A 15,099-nucleotide genomic window follows, 5' to 3' on the forward strand; every position below is an offset into this window, starting at 1 on the left:
TTCGGTAGTATCAGGTGACTTGGTCTTGAAACTGCTGAAATCATTTCAGTTGTCTCTTCAGCACAAGACAATTCAGTTATTTCTTTATCAGAAGACATTTTGATTGTCTCTTCAGTTACTGAAGCTTCTTCTTGAACTGTTTCCAAGGTTAACTCCAGGTCCCTGATTATAGTATCACCAGTAATATCATTTCTCATTTGTGGCACAAGTTCAGTAAGCACTACTCTTTCTTCAACAATTCAAGTTCTAGACTTCTGCTCAGACTACTCCTTATAATCATTCATGTGTTGAGGAGCTGAGGTGGCGCAGTGGTTAGAGTGCAGTACTGCAGCCACTTCAGCTGACTGCTAAGCTGCAGTTCGGCGGTTCAAATCTCACCGGCTCAAGGTTGACTCAGCCTTCCATCCTTCCGAGGTGGGTAAAATGAGGACCCAGACTGTGGGGGCAATATGCTGACTCTATAAACCGCTTAGAGAGGGCTGAAAGCCCTATGAAGCGGTATATAAGTCTAACTGCTATTGCTATTCAGTGGCCTCAGTCACAATCAACAATGAGTTTGATTTAACAATGGATTTGATTCTATGAAGAAGTAATCAAATAATTTTATTACTAGTGTGGGAAGTTATCATCCAGCCCTCTCCCAGAAAAATGAAATATCCTAGGAAATATTGAAAAGGCAGAATATTTATCTGGATATGAAAAGAAAGAAACATGTTTTAAATGACAGAATAGTTGCCTGTAGCTTCCTGCCCATCCCCACTGTTAATGGGCCATTGAGAAGGCCAGGCTAGTCCCTTTTACATAATAAAGACTTCTCCACTGCAGCCCCAGGGGGGATGGGAGTAAAGGCATGATAATATTGGCCCTTTACTCAACTGACCACATGGCATCTGAGAACTCAACCAAACCTGGATTCAAAACACAGCCAAGAGAGTAGCCCCTGCATGGCCCCATGGGAGTCTGACAACCAATCAGAATACATTTCTTACACAGGAACAGGAAACAGAGAGGTGGGACTAAACCGGTTATAAAAAGCCTAGCAAGCCCCTCCCTCAGCCCTTCTCTTCTTCTCCACCAACATTGAAGCATGTGATCACCTTTTCTGTTCAGGGCTCAAGCCATGAGTCCTGTCCACCAATAAACCATCTTTCCAAGCAGCCTCCATTTCTCCAGTGTCTCTTTCCCCACTTGGAGCTGAACCCAGAAGGACATTTCTTTCATCACTAGAATGACCATAAATATAGCATTTTCAGGTAGGCTATCTACACATTTTGGGGGATTGAGAGAGAGTGAGATAGATTCTTTGAGATTACACTATAGTGAAACAGGAAACTTCACACCAGCCTAAAGTGAAATGTTGACATGATAATCACTGCTGAAGCTGTCAAGGGGTGTGAATTCAGCCTATTGACCTCTTGTAATAAATCTAATTTTCTGAAAAACACACTAGGAACTTCAGGATCCATGAATCTCAGGCATTAGGTATCTTTGTCGTTTATGAACTAGAAAGGACAACCTTATATAAATTGCAAGACTTTCCCCTAGATTTCACATCTTCTTAGAGCCGTGGTGATGCAGTGGTTAGAATGCAGTATTGAAGGCTAATTGTCGGCTGTCAGCCAACTGCCAGAAGTTCGATCCTGACCTGTTTAATTTGGCTCAGTCTTCCATCTTTCGGAGGTCAATAAAATGAGGAGCCAGATTATTGGAGGCAATATGCTGACTTTGTAAAACTGCTTAGAATGGGATGTAAAGCACTGTGAAGTGGTATTGCTATTCCAACCTTCGACACCACAATCAATTTTCAATCATTTTCAACACTTTTATTAATGATGCTTGCTACTTTTTGTGTCACATAACATAAAGGCACTGCTCTGACATATGCATTGAAAAAGTAACCACATATACCCTTGGGAGCAAAAAACCTATAATGATTTTTTCCCCCCAGGAACATTACATGAGGGGAAACTGAGGTAGCTATCTTCTCCCCACAACCAATAAAATGCCTTTCAAATTGGCAATCATTTATCCCAAGTCATTACGCCATGTGACACCTTGTCATGCTGAGTAGACTTAATCGCTGTTTAGATTTCTTTCTAAAGAAATCTAAAGAAAGAAATTTCTTTTCCTTTCTTCAAGGCAAAGAAAAAAGAAAGTAGCTCAGAACAGCTCATAAACAGAAATATGTATGCATAGATGCGTAAAAAAAAATCACATATGGAGAAACATGGAAACAAAGGACTTGAAAAGGAAAATAATATATACAGAGGAATCAATAATGCCATTGATTGCAAGACACAAAGACAATATATTACCTTGTTGTAGGGTCTATGGCCATGATGGCGAACCTATGGCACGCTTGCCGGACGTGGCACACAGACCCATTTCTCCAGGCAAACGAGCCATTTACCCATTGCTCTTCTGGGTTCTGGCATGCCAGCCAGTTGGTTTTCACTCATACAGGAGTACCGGAAACTTGCGAGCCAGCCGGTGCGCATGCATGCGCCAGGAAGATGATCTTCCGGTTTCTAGCACACGCGTGTGCACTGACCAGCTGCTCTTCATGTGTGCATGCATGTCAGAAACCAGAAGACTAGGTAGCTGGTGAGCATGCGTGCACCAGAAATTGGAAGGTCATCTTCCTGGCACCTGCATGCCCACTGGCTGGCTGCTTTCGCACATGCATGCACATCAGAAACCAGACAACCTAGCAGCTGGTTTCCAGCACGCATGTACACACGCGTGTGCTTCCATTGCGCCACTCAATGCCGAAAAGGTTAGTCAACACTGGTCTATGGAAATGATCAGTTAACTCAGAATATGGGTCTCAGAAGAACTGGAAGCGGACGAGCTATAATAACTTTTGATAGCGACTTGAGCCTTCCCTTCACATTCTTCTGTAACTTTTTATTTTTGTGAGGAACAAGAGAAGGTTTTTAATGTATTCAAGTTTAAAATTCATTTTAAAAAAGCTTATTTTCTACACAGCTCTGAACTGCCCATGTGGGATTATCCCTTTTAAGATTCTAGTTAGAAGAAAATGTCATATCTTGAATCAGAAAATGCCTTTCCCGAATCTGAACATTCATCATTTTGAGGCAACTTTCCAAAGGGAATGCTTTTGAGGATCTATCAGAAATTTTATATTTATAATATAACTTTTTATCACCTTATGGCAGGGTCTTACATTTATCCCAGTCTCCTATAAAGCTGCAATCGACCTTAAGATTGCTTCAGGTTTCATTCCCCAAAATTTAAAGGGGGGGGGGAAAAGTTACTTGTGCATGATAGAAATAGTAAACTGTGTTTACTTTAGTTCATATACCTTTAATCATTTTTTTAAGGCAAGTAGAATTGTACTTCAAGTGAATTGTGAAGGAAAGTTAAATTTGACAACTTAAGTTAAAAAAACTTAAGTTTTACAACTTTTTTTGATTAATTCTATACAATGTCATTCTCTGTATGCTAGAACGTATACAATTTTTTTTTTGAAAAAGAAACATGAAATAAACACACAAAGGCTGTTTGTCAATCATTCAGTAGCAGATTGTGACAGGAAAAAATAAATTTCCCAACTCAACTGTTTATTTGGTATCTTCTACACACTCCTTGTTCTATACTGACATTAACAAAGAGAAGCAGAAGAAAAAAGAACGGAAGCTGACACGTTGTAAATGAAAACACCAAGCTGCCAACATTTTATTTGTTTGCAAGAGGTGGATTTATGTGGATCCCATAGTTATTCTTTAAATGATAACAAGGGTGCATTTTTGTAACCCAGTGGTTTACTGGGAGTCCACCCAGGAAAAATAAATAAATAAACCTAACTGGAGTTTTAATGAAAAGTAATATCTTCAACTATTGACAAATGTGGCAAGGCAATAATTTGGGTGGCTATTTGGTAGTCAGAGGGACGTGGTGGCTCAGTGACTAAGACACTGAGCTTGTCGATCAGAACGGTCACCACTTCGGCAGTTTGAATCTTTAGCGCTGCATAACAGAGTGAGCTCCCGTTACTTGTCCCAGCTTCTGCCAACCTAGCAGTTTGAAAGCATATAAAAATGCAAGTGGAGAAAAGAGGAACTACTTTTGGTGGGAAGGTAACAGTGTTCTGTGAGCCTCCATGTTTAGTCATGTCGGCCACATGACCACAGAGACGTCTTCGGACAGTGCTGGCTCTTCAGCTTTGAAACGGAGATGAGAACCAGCCCCCAGAGTCGGGAATGACTAGCACATATGTGCGAGGGGAATGTTTACCTTTATTTGGTACACAATTCCCACTTTTTAAAAATAGACAATAATTTCATGATCCTCCTTGTATCCATTGGATCTAAAAGACGGAAAATAGCAATAGCAGTAGCAATAGCAGTTAGACTTATATACCACTTCATAGGGCTTTCGGCCCTCTCTAAGCGGTTTACAGAGTCAGCATATTGCCCCCAACAATCCGGGTCCTCATTTTACCCACCTTGGAAGGATGGAAGGCTGAGTCAACCTTGAGCCGGTGAGATTTGAACAGCTGAACTGCAAAACTGCAGTCAGCTGAAGTAGCCTGCAGTACTGCATTTAACCACTGCGCCACCTCGGCTCAAGATCTAAGATTAATTTGAGTTTCAGTCACTTAACTGATCTACGAGGGTTGCTGTCAACACTAAAGCTGACCTGACCAAAGCTATTTTGGAGCTTCAGTGTTGCCAAACTGGAGCTGAGGGATAGAGAGTAGGCAATTGATATAGCTGAAAGTTTGTAGCCAAAATAAAATACTTTCTCTTGGGAACCAAGGACATTCTCACACCTGGCATGGGGAAGGAGGAGTGATGTCACCAGACAACCAGACAGAACTGTGATTGGCCCATGTGATTGAATGTTTTGAGAAAGTGAAAAACATTTACTTTTAATTAGGTGGAAAACCATGTGAGTCTTCAGAGTCGGTTTTCACCAGATCTCTGCCAATATGATATATCCAATAAAGATATTATTTGATGAATCTTCCTGATTCAGAGTTTTACTTGCTATGGGTCTATTACTTGGAACCCTGACAGTTGCACTGACATTGTTAAGTTTTACATATGAAGTTGTTATGAGCTGCTGATGGACTCGGATAGCGAGGAACCCTATGAGTCTGCTATGGAAGATGTGGAAGACCCTGGGCAGGGTTCAGACTCAGAGCAGGGACCAGAAAGGCTGGTTGGCCACCAGGAGGCACCTGAGGCATGGAGCAGTGGGGAAGACTCAAGGCAGTTTTTTTCCTGATGCCAGGCAAAGGAGGCAGTGAAACAAAAGCAGCAGCTGCGGAGGCAGACTCATAAGAGATAATCAAGCCCAGGTGGTTGTGGCTTGGCCCCTCCCAAGAGAGTATATAAGTGAGAAATTGGGAGAAGTCCTTTTGCAGGGCACAACCGTTCGTAACAGTCTTGAGGAACTCTTGTCTGGTCTGTTTTCTCCGTTCTGTTTGGTTTGCATGAGAGTGTTGTCTTTGCTTTCAGCCAACGGAGTTGTAATTCCTGTGATTAAAGAGTGGCAAATAGTCAAGCCTGTGTCTGCATTACTCCAGGCCGGAGGGGGGATGTCAGAACACACACACACACACATGTATATGTATATGTATATGTATATGTATGTGTGTGTATACATACATACACTACATACATACACACACACACACACACACACATATATACCCAAGTGAAGTAAGTAGGACAAGCAGACAATATGACAAACTATTTCTGACTTAAAATGGAATAGATCAGTGAACTGAGCTTTATTTGAGTCTATATCTTCAATATCTTGCCATAGTGCAGTAGGGAAATAGCCCTGGCATTGTTTCTTGCAAATAAATCTATTTCCGGTACTGGAGCTGGCAAAGGGATTGAAGAAAATATAGTGAATTGGCACATTATTCATGTGCTCTGTCCTTCAGCACTCATATTTTTCTAAGCACTGCAAGGAACTATTGCCATCATGTTTGTTTGCCTGAAGTGCCAAGTTAATGTTATAACTGAATACTGGCGGGTACTTTTAATAAATGATCAAATGACTCCACAGCCTACACAGATCAACTTCTCCTAATCTAGTTAGGGAATAGGAAATCCCTCAGTAACTTAAATTGTATTTTCTCAACAATCCAGAAAACTTGGGAGTGTTCAGTCTCCCAAATAAATAATGATTTTATGGTTTGATTAAAATCAGCAAGGAAACAAAAAGGCTATAACAAAAAAAAAACCCCTCAGCAAAAGCAAAAGGTGCAAAATAACTTAAATTTAATTTGATACTGGCATTTATGTAGCTATTTTTAAAGTGATTTTATTTAATGTGAATTGATTGCATTCTTTTTGACTGCAAATCATAGTCTAATGAAAGCAAACTTCCTTTCAAAACCAACCGGCCAATTAAACTTACATGTATAACCACATTCAAAGAAAGTGGCAAACTACCTTCGGAACAATACCAATTCTAAGACTAGGGAAAAGTTGAGTGTGTATGAGAATCATTTTCAATTGCCACTAATGGCGATTTATGAACAAAGTAGAACATACAAGAATGAGTCAAATACATACATGAATATGTGTTCTGACCCCCATCTTGCCCGTTCAAAAACTACAGCCAAACAGAACTTCAAAGGAAATATTTTTATCAGTCCTGGCTTTTGCTGGCTGCGAGCCCAAAATAAACACAGATAAATTCTCTGGCAAAAAGTTAAACAGCAAATGCAAAAACAAACTCTTACAGCAAACCACTTCTCCAAGTTGTTTTCTCTGAATCATGAACACGAACTGGGAACCTTGACTAGAACAGGAATGGAACGGAATGGAACGAACGAACGTTGACTTCTGCAACTGAGGCGTGGCACCATCAGTCTTTTATCCGCAGGAGGAGATCCTTAACGAGCCACAGCTGCTTGTTATCCTCTCCTGTGAGCATCCTGAAACCACTCACAGGAGGTTTCTGTGTCAGAGTCTGATAGCAGCTCCAAAGGCTCCTACCGAGCCACAACAAATATGTATATGTAACAATAATGGTTGGGACATCTTTATATTTTATAGATCAGCCAAGGAGTATTCACAGTAACTATGAGAGGGATCTTGGAGTTCTAGTGGACAACCATTTAAATTTGAGCCAGCAGTGTGCAGCAGCTGCCAAAAAAGCCAATACAGTTCTAGTCTGCATAAACAGACGGGTAGAATCAAGATCACCTGAAGTGTTAACACCACTTTATAATGCCTTGGTAAGGCCACATTTGGAAGTCTGCATCCAGTTTTGGTCGCCAAGATGTAAAAAAGATGTTGAGACCCTAGAAAGAGTACAGAGAAGAGCAACCAAGAGGATTAGAGGACTAGAGGCTAAAACATATGAAGAACAGTTGCAGGAATTGGGTATTTCTAGTTTAATAAAATGATTTTATTTAATGTGAATTGATTGCAAACTTGACCAAGTTGGTTTGGAGGTGACATGATAGCAGTGTTCTGATATCTCAGGGGCTGCCACAAAGAAGAGGGAGTCAAACTGTTCTCCAAAGCACGTGAGGGTAGAACAAGAAGCAATGGATTGAAACTAATCAATGAGAGGAGCAACTTAGAACTGACGAGAAATTTCCTGACAGTTAGAACAATTAATCAATGGAACAACTTGCCTCCAGAAGCTGTGAATGCTCCAAAACTGGAAGTTTTTAATAGCAATAGCAATAGCAGTTAGACTTATATACAGCTTCATAGGGCTTTCAGACCTCTCTAAGCAGTTTACAGAGTCAGCATATTGCCCCCAACAATCCGGGTCCTCATTTTACCCACCTCGAAAGGATGGAAGGCTGAGTCAACCTTGAGCCGGTGAGATTTGAACAGCTGAACTGCTGAACTGCAGTCAGCTGAAGTAGCCTGCAGTGCTGCACTCTAACCTCTGTGCTACCTGATGTAGGATATCCATTTGTCTGAAACGGTACAGGGTTTCCTGCCTAAGCAGGGTGCTGGACCAGAAGACCTTCCAGGTCCCTTCCAATTCTGTTATTCTAAAAAAAAAATCACTGATAGACAAACCAGGAAATTCTCCAAGAGTATTTTAAAAATAATAATAATCAAGAGCACTACATGGGAAAAGAGACTCACTACCAGCCTAAATTGTCTTCCCTAAAATATCCAGGTTTTCCAGCTTTGCACCATATTTGTGTTGCCCAGCAACATTTCAGCAACAGTTAGCAAAAACAGCAAAAAGAAGATTTTTTTAAAAAATCTATTATTTAATGCATATTTTTTTTATTTAAATACAGGGGAGAGACTAGCAAAATAGATGAACCATTTTGGGTTGTAAGCCGTGCAGTTCTCTGTTTTTTTTTTGACTTGCAGAAAATAAATTCTCATAACTATTCTCCTCAGTTACAGAAAGTTATATGAAACTTTCTATATGCCTTTTAACTGGAGCCAGAAGTTTTAAAAGGTTTGCAGTCCAGAAGGAGTTTGGGAAGGGAAAATAATCACAAAATTATCTCTAAAAGACACACAGTTGGGGGGAAAAAACCATCCACACAAGGGTTCCTTCAGCACAGCTTACTTGAAACAGCCGGTTTGACTTATTTATTCTTCTTAAGGCAAGAAAAGTTTGCTGATTGGGGCAAATCTAAAATGACAGTATGAAATCTCTCACACATGAGAACTCACTCAGATATGGGATCTACTCCCAAGGATACTGTCAGTGTTGGAATTAAGAATAAACGGGACAAAGTTGATTTTTCATGCATAATATTTTTAATCTATTTCCCCCACATAATGGATGAAAATGATACTTTTTTTGTCATAGCCTTAATATTATCTTCTCTAAGCAATCCCGAATAATCAGAAAAGCCCAAGGAGATAAGAAGTTCAGTCCTAACTCAGAGATTAGGGAATTCAATTCAGAGATCAGGAGATTGAATTTTCCTCTGGACTGCAAGGGAGGATTTTGCTGGATAGCCCTCTTCGGAATTTATTTCACACACTAATTGCTTCCCTTCAAAACCAAGCAGCCAACCAAACTTATAGATATGATCACACAATAAGAAAGTAGTATGTTATAAAAACTACCTTTGGAAAAATTCAAATTCTAAGACTCAGAAAAGGTTTGATGTGTACAAGTATCATTTTCAATTGCCAGTAATGATGGTGTCACTTTTATCATCATCACACATATATGCTAGTCGTTCCTGACTCTAGGGGGCGGTGCTCATCTCCATTTCTAAGCCAAAGAACCAGCACTGTCTAAAGAGATCTCTGTTGTCATGTGGCTGGCATGACTAAATGCTGAATGAGCACAGAACACTGTTACCTTCCCACCAAAGGTGGTTCCTATTTTTCTATTTGCATTTTTACATGCTTTCGAACTACTAGGTTGGCAGAAGCTGGGACAAGTAACGAGATCTCACTCCATTACACAGCGCTTGGGATTCAAACTGCTGAACTGCCGACCTTCTGATCGACAAGCTCAGTGTCTTAGCCACTGAGCCACCGCGTCCCTGACGTGGGTTTAGTAAATAGTTAATTGATGGTATTTATGGTAAATAATAACTCGAAGTCTGTATTTCCATTTTTTTATAATTTTGTTTTTTGCAGTTGTACTCCATTGAGAGCCCTTCAGTTTTGGATATATATGTATATTCTCTTAATAAATAAACAAGTTCTACTAAGTCAGATACGGATGGCAAATGGGTCTTAAGAAGTGTGGAGGAAAGCAGCATAAATTATAGGCAATAAGTGGAGTACTAAGTGTTTAGATAATATATTGAGTGAACTAGAGAAGGCTAAGAACCCAGCCAATGATTTACACAAGCCTGGATAAACTGTAGTGAAATGAGCAAGGATCACTGAGGAGGAATAAATACTCCCTGGGGCCTACTGACTGAGAGTAAGTAAAGCCAAGTGGAATAATTCATAATAAAGGAAATTTTACTTCATCCTGGGAGAACAGAGACTGGGATGGTTCCCCATTTCTAATTACTAGATTCACCATGAGACATACTTGCATATTACTGAAATCTACCAATCTGCCCTTCAACACTCCTTGTTTCCCCTTCTTTCTTTTCTGTCTGACTAAGAAATGCTTGCTTTTCTAAAGCTAGATTCGTAGGGGAGCTCATGTTGATTGGTTTTCAACATGGTCTTTTAAAAATAGCATAAAACAAAAAAGCTGCAACTCCTTAGGAAGCATACAATAATAATTAAGCACAGTTCTTAGCTACAGTTTTGATCTAGGCACAATTGAAAACAGATATCCCTGTACATTAATGCTGCTTTCCTTTGTTTCGTCTTCAGCACAGGCGTGAATTGGACTTTATTTATTATTATTTTTTGCAGCGCTTAAATATCACAACTGCTATCGATATTGTCAAATGCTTGTCACTGCAACTACAAAGCCCTTCTGCTCAAAATTGAATGGTACTGATTTGTGGCAGTGGAAATTTCTGAGAGGAAAGGAGTCCACAGAGGGAAAAGAATTGATTACAGAGGGGTAATGTTAGCATGGTGAAATGTTTTCCCCAATGCATACTTAATCTGAATGTAAAGGACTAGTCTTTTTAAATAGCAATATCTCTGAAGAAGAGATACAAAAAGACATCATAGTGCTAGAAAACAAGATGACGCTTTATAATAGCATTTGGAAGGAGAATGCTAGGTTTTGCTTCTAATTAGCATATAATAGAAACTTCAAAGTCATATGCAGAATCTTTATAATGAGCAATTATACTATAAAAATTATATGGCAAAATTTTCTTGCTTAGACTCAGATGGCATTTACTTGTGGCCACTGCCACCCTGGAGAATGATGTCAAATATTTCAAAGTGTCTTAGGCAATTGATCAATTAATTAAAAAAGTCAAACATCAATAGAGAAATGTGTCCTGTAATCTAGTATTGTAACATCATGATGAAATGTTGACATAATCAATAAGGTTATTAAGGTGGTGCAGTGGTTAGAATGCACTACTTCTGGCTACTTCTGCTGACTGGCAGCTGCCTGCAATTTGGCAATTTGAATTTCACCAGGCTTAAGGTTGACTCAGCCTTCCATCCTTCTGAGGTCGGTAAAATTAGGACCCAAACTGTTGGGGGCAATATGCTGTAAAACCATTTATATAGGGTTGTAAAGCACTGTGAAGCAGTAGCTAAGTCTAAGTTCTATTGATATTTCTATGCAAATCCTTCAAAAGAGGAATTTCACAACATGTGAGGGCATAACAGAAGTACTTTTCTTTGAATAACTAGCATGCCCAAGACTTTTTGAAATGTCCTGTAGCTGGTTTGGAAACTGTTTCCAGATGTAACCATATGAAATGCAGTTGCTTCATTTATCTATGAGATGTAGGGGAAACACAGCTGTAATATTCAGTGTTCAGTAATCACCAGGTACTGAACAGGAATCCAGTTCTTGCAATCCCAATGAAATGTTCCCATATCAGTCATAGTTAGAAGAGAAGGAAACTATATCCATATTTTTTATCTTCATATTACATTGTTTATTTAAAGTCTCGGGGGGGGTATACAAAATATACAAAATAAGAGATAGGGTAAGGTAAGGGAGAATAGAATGGAGAGGAGAGGAGAGGATGGAAGGGAAGGGAAGGGAAGGGAAGGGAAGGGAAGAGAAGAGAAGAGAAGAGATGCAATGACTAAATGCAATGACTAAATTCAGTATTAGTGTTGAATGAGTTTTGAACAAGCCAAAACTTTGGCCATGTCTCATAGATTTTTTTTTTTTAAAAAAACCTTCACTTTGACCTCTACAGGTGGCTGCTGTGATACAATGTGGTACCTTGGTACTCAATTACTTTTAAACTCATCAAATTTTGTACTCAACATATTTTGATGCAAAAATATATCCTGGTATTCATCATTTGTTTGGTACTTGACAGAGAGGCTGGAACTTGCTAGTGTGGGCTGCCTTGTAAGTCACAACATTATTCTTATGGGGAAAATTGCTTGGTACGTATTGTTGTTTGATACTCAACATGCCTCCCATTGTAATTGGCTGCCTGTAGTGCATTATCTTGCCTTTTCTCTATTGCTGTAATATCCAAATCATTGTAAGAGTTTATTGGGGTTCAGGCCAATGTGAGCACCATCAATATACCAAGAGCATCACAGCTTACTTGAAGTCTTCTTCTGATCTCTTTCGCAAGTGTAGTAATCAAATATGTAACTGCAGATGTAACAGAATTTACCCATATGCCTTAAACTGATCAGTAAAGAACTGATTAAAGAGAAAGCACTGAACCTCTAGGATAAGACTTTAAGATTTGCTCATCTAAACCTGTCCATTAACAGCTTTATGAATATGACTATGAAACATGAATGAAGACTCATGTACATTTAAAAATGAAGCACTTGTTATAAACCTGGTAAGTAAGATTGCAGGACTATTGCATGAAATAATCTCATCAATAATTGACTACAAGTAGTTAGCTATCAGGAAATAAAATAAGGAAGAGAATGTCCATTAAAAAAACCACAAAGATCAGATCTGTCAGCTGTAGGAATGCTTGTATCATTCAGTAATATATTTTCTGCTGTTGATTATGATTTTTGACATGCTTGGCATAGAACAAATTTTAACCATCTATCATGTACCTATCATCTGTCTGTCTGTCTGTCTGTCTGTCTGTCTCAGTCTCTATTATTTATCTATCTATCCATCCATCCATCCATCCATCCATCCATCCATCCATCCATCCATCTATCAGTGGTGGAGCCAAGGTGGCGCAGTGGTTAAATGCAGCACTGCAGGCTACTGCTAGATCAGCAGGTCAGCGGTTCAAATCTCACCGGCTCAGGGTTGACTCAGCCTTCCATCCTTCCGAGGTGGGTAAAATGAGGACCCAGATTGTTGGGGGCAATATGCTGACTCTCTGTAAACCGCTTAGAGAGGCCTGAAAGGCCTATGAAGCGGTATATAAGTCCACTGCTATTGGGTTTCAAAATTTTTAGAACCTCTTCTTTAGGTGTGCCCTGCTTTGTGGGAGTGGCTTGCTGACCATGTGACTGGGTGGGGGTGACCAACTTGTAAAATGTGGTGAAACTCATTTAACAATGCTCTTGCTTAGCAGCCAAAATGTTGGCTCAGAAACTCTGGCATTTGAAGCACGCAAGTCTTAAAGCTGTCAAGTTACAAGACCCTTGCACCACTAACCCTTTAGAAAAAAACCCGCAGGGGTGTTCAAACTTGACAGCTTTAAGACTTGTGGACTTCAACTCCCAGAATTCCTACTCTCACTCTTCATCTTGATGATGTGTGGACGGGTGGGGGGAGGGAGCTGGAACCAGTTCTAAACGGCACTGTAGATTTGTGAAGTCTCTTCTATAGAAGAAGTTAGAACTGGCAGAAACCCACTCCTACAATCTATCTATCTATCTATCTATCTATCTATCTATCTATCTATCTATCTATCTATCTATCTATCTATCTATCTATCTATCTATCTATCGTGCATTATATGCAGAGTCCCCTAGCAAGGCACAGTACAGCTCTCCACTACTAACAGACAAGAGTTGATAAGCTGAAACTTTCCCCTTATAATAAGCATTATGAAAAGAGCACCATGTTAGATTATGACAACACAAAATAGTAATAGCAATAGCACTTAGACTTACAGTATATACCACTTTATAGCCCTCTCTAAGTGGTTTACAGAGTCAGCATCTTGCCCCCAACAATCTGGGTCCTCATTCTACCCACTTCAGAAGGATGGAAGGCTGAGTCAACCTTGAGCCTGGTGAGATTCAAACTGACAAATTTCAGGCAGCCAACAGGCAACAGAAGTAGCTAGCAGTAGCTTATTAGATTAGTCTAGTAGCACCTTTTTCCATGTGCAGTAGAGGACGGGGATGGGCCACACCTCTCACAACAGCCAACCTGACCCTGAGTGAACCAGTTATTAAATTATTTGAATCCCACCACTGCATATGGCTACTACACAGCATTATTTCCCTTATGCTAGATGGATATGGAGAATTACACTCCTTATTATAGAATTAACACCCTATGGGGAGTTTTATTTTCCTTGTTATCACTTTTCCCATCACACCATTACTCGTGTCACTTATCAAAAGTCAACAGAGCAGATAACTGAGCAGAGAAAGATTAACCTAATTCAGCTACAGAAATGCTCTTGTTGCATGAGAGAGCCATGTGAAATTCACTGCAGGCGTGTCAGTACTGATGATGTGTGTGCCAAGATGACTAAAATTTTACTTAAGACCTCTTTTATGTTCAGTAAAGTGAAATCAAAAACTTTGCCATGGGTTGAATATATCACACCAAAGGAAGGTGTATTAATCTCCCAAACAGAAATTGTCTGCACATAGGGAGTGAAGCAAATATATCCTATCTTTTTAGAGAAGTAATATGTACACATGCTAAACAAATACCATATTTTTCAGACTATAAGACACACTCCCCCCCCCAAAAAAAAGAGGCTAAAAAATTGGGTGTGTCTTATACTCGAAATGTATTTCGAAGCTTTTTTCAGCCGTAATGAGGTGCTAACGAGTGAAGCGATCCTCCGTGCTTTTCTCATTGCTTCTCCATCCTATGTTCAGCTGTGCTTTAGAAGCTGTTTTTTATCTCCAAATGGGGGATAAAAAGGCATGCACACATGGGCTTAAAACCAGCAAACATGCACTGAAGCTGTCCAGATTAAGGATGCTAGCCAGATGAATACTTGGTAGGGAGAATATTTTTTTTTCCTATTTTCCTTCCCAAAAACTAAGGTGCGTCTTATACTCTGAAAAATGTGGTAAGTTCCATTCTCTCCTCTAGCAAAAAGCAGTAGAATCATTTAAGAACTTATTTATGCTGACTGCCCATACTTTAGTCAGTTGACTGCCAGAAAACAATGGCATGAATAAAATAAATCTTTAATTATCAGCTTTCCATCCTTCATTATTAGTACCAGGTGATTGACTGCTCAGGAAGTTTCACAGAACAAAGGATTTTTTTTAAAAAGCCCATCAATATACCGAGAAATGTGTTTCTACAATTCAAACTTGTTTTTCATTCGGTGAAAAAAATAAACTAGTGAATGATTTAAAAAAAAATAACAAGCAAGATAAAATTGATCAGATGGACTGATCTGATGGCAAA

Source organism: Thamnophis elegans, chromosome 11 (genome assembly GCF_009769535.1).
Source record: "Thamnophis elegans isolate rThaEle1 chromosome 11, rThaEle1.pri, whole genome shotgun sequence".
NCBI classification, from domain to species: Eukaryota; Metazoa; Chordata; class Lepidosauria; order Squamata; family Colubridae; genus Thamnophis; species Thamnophis elegans.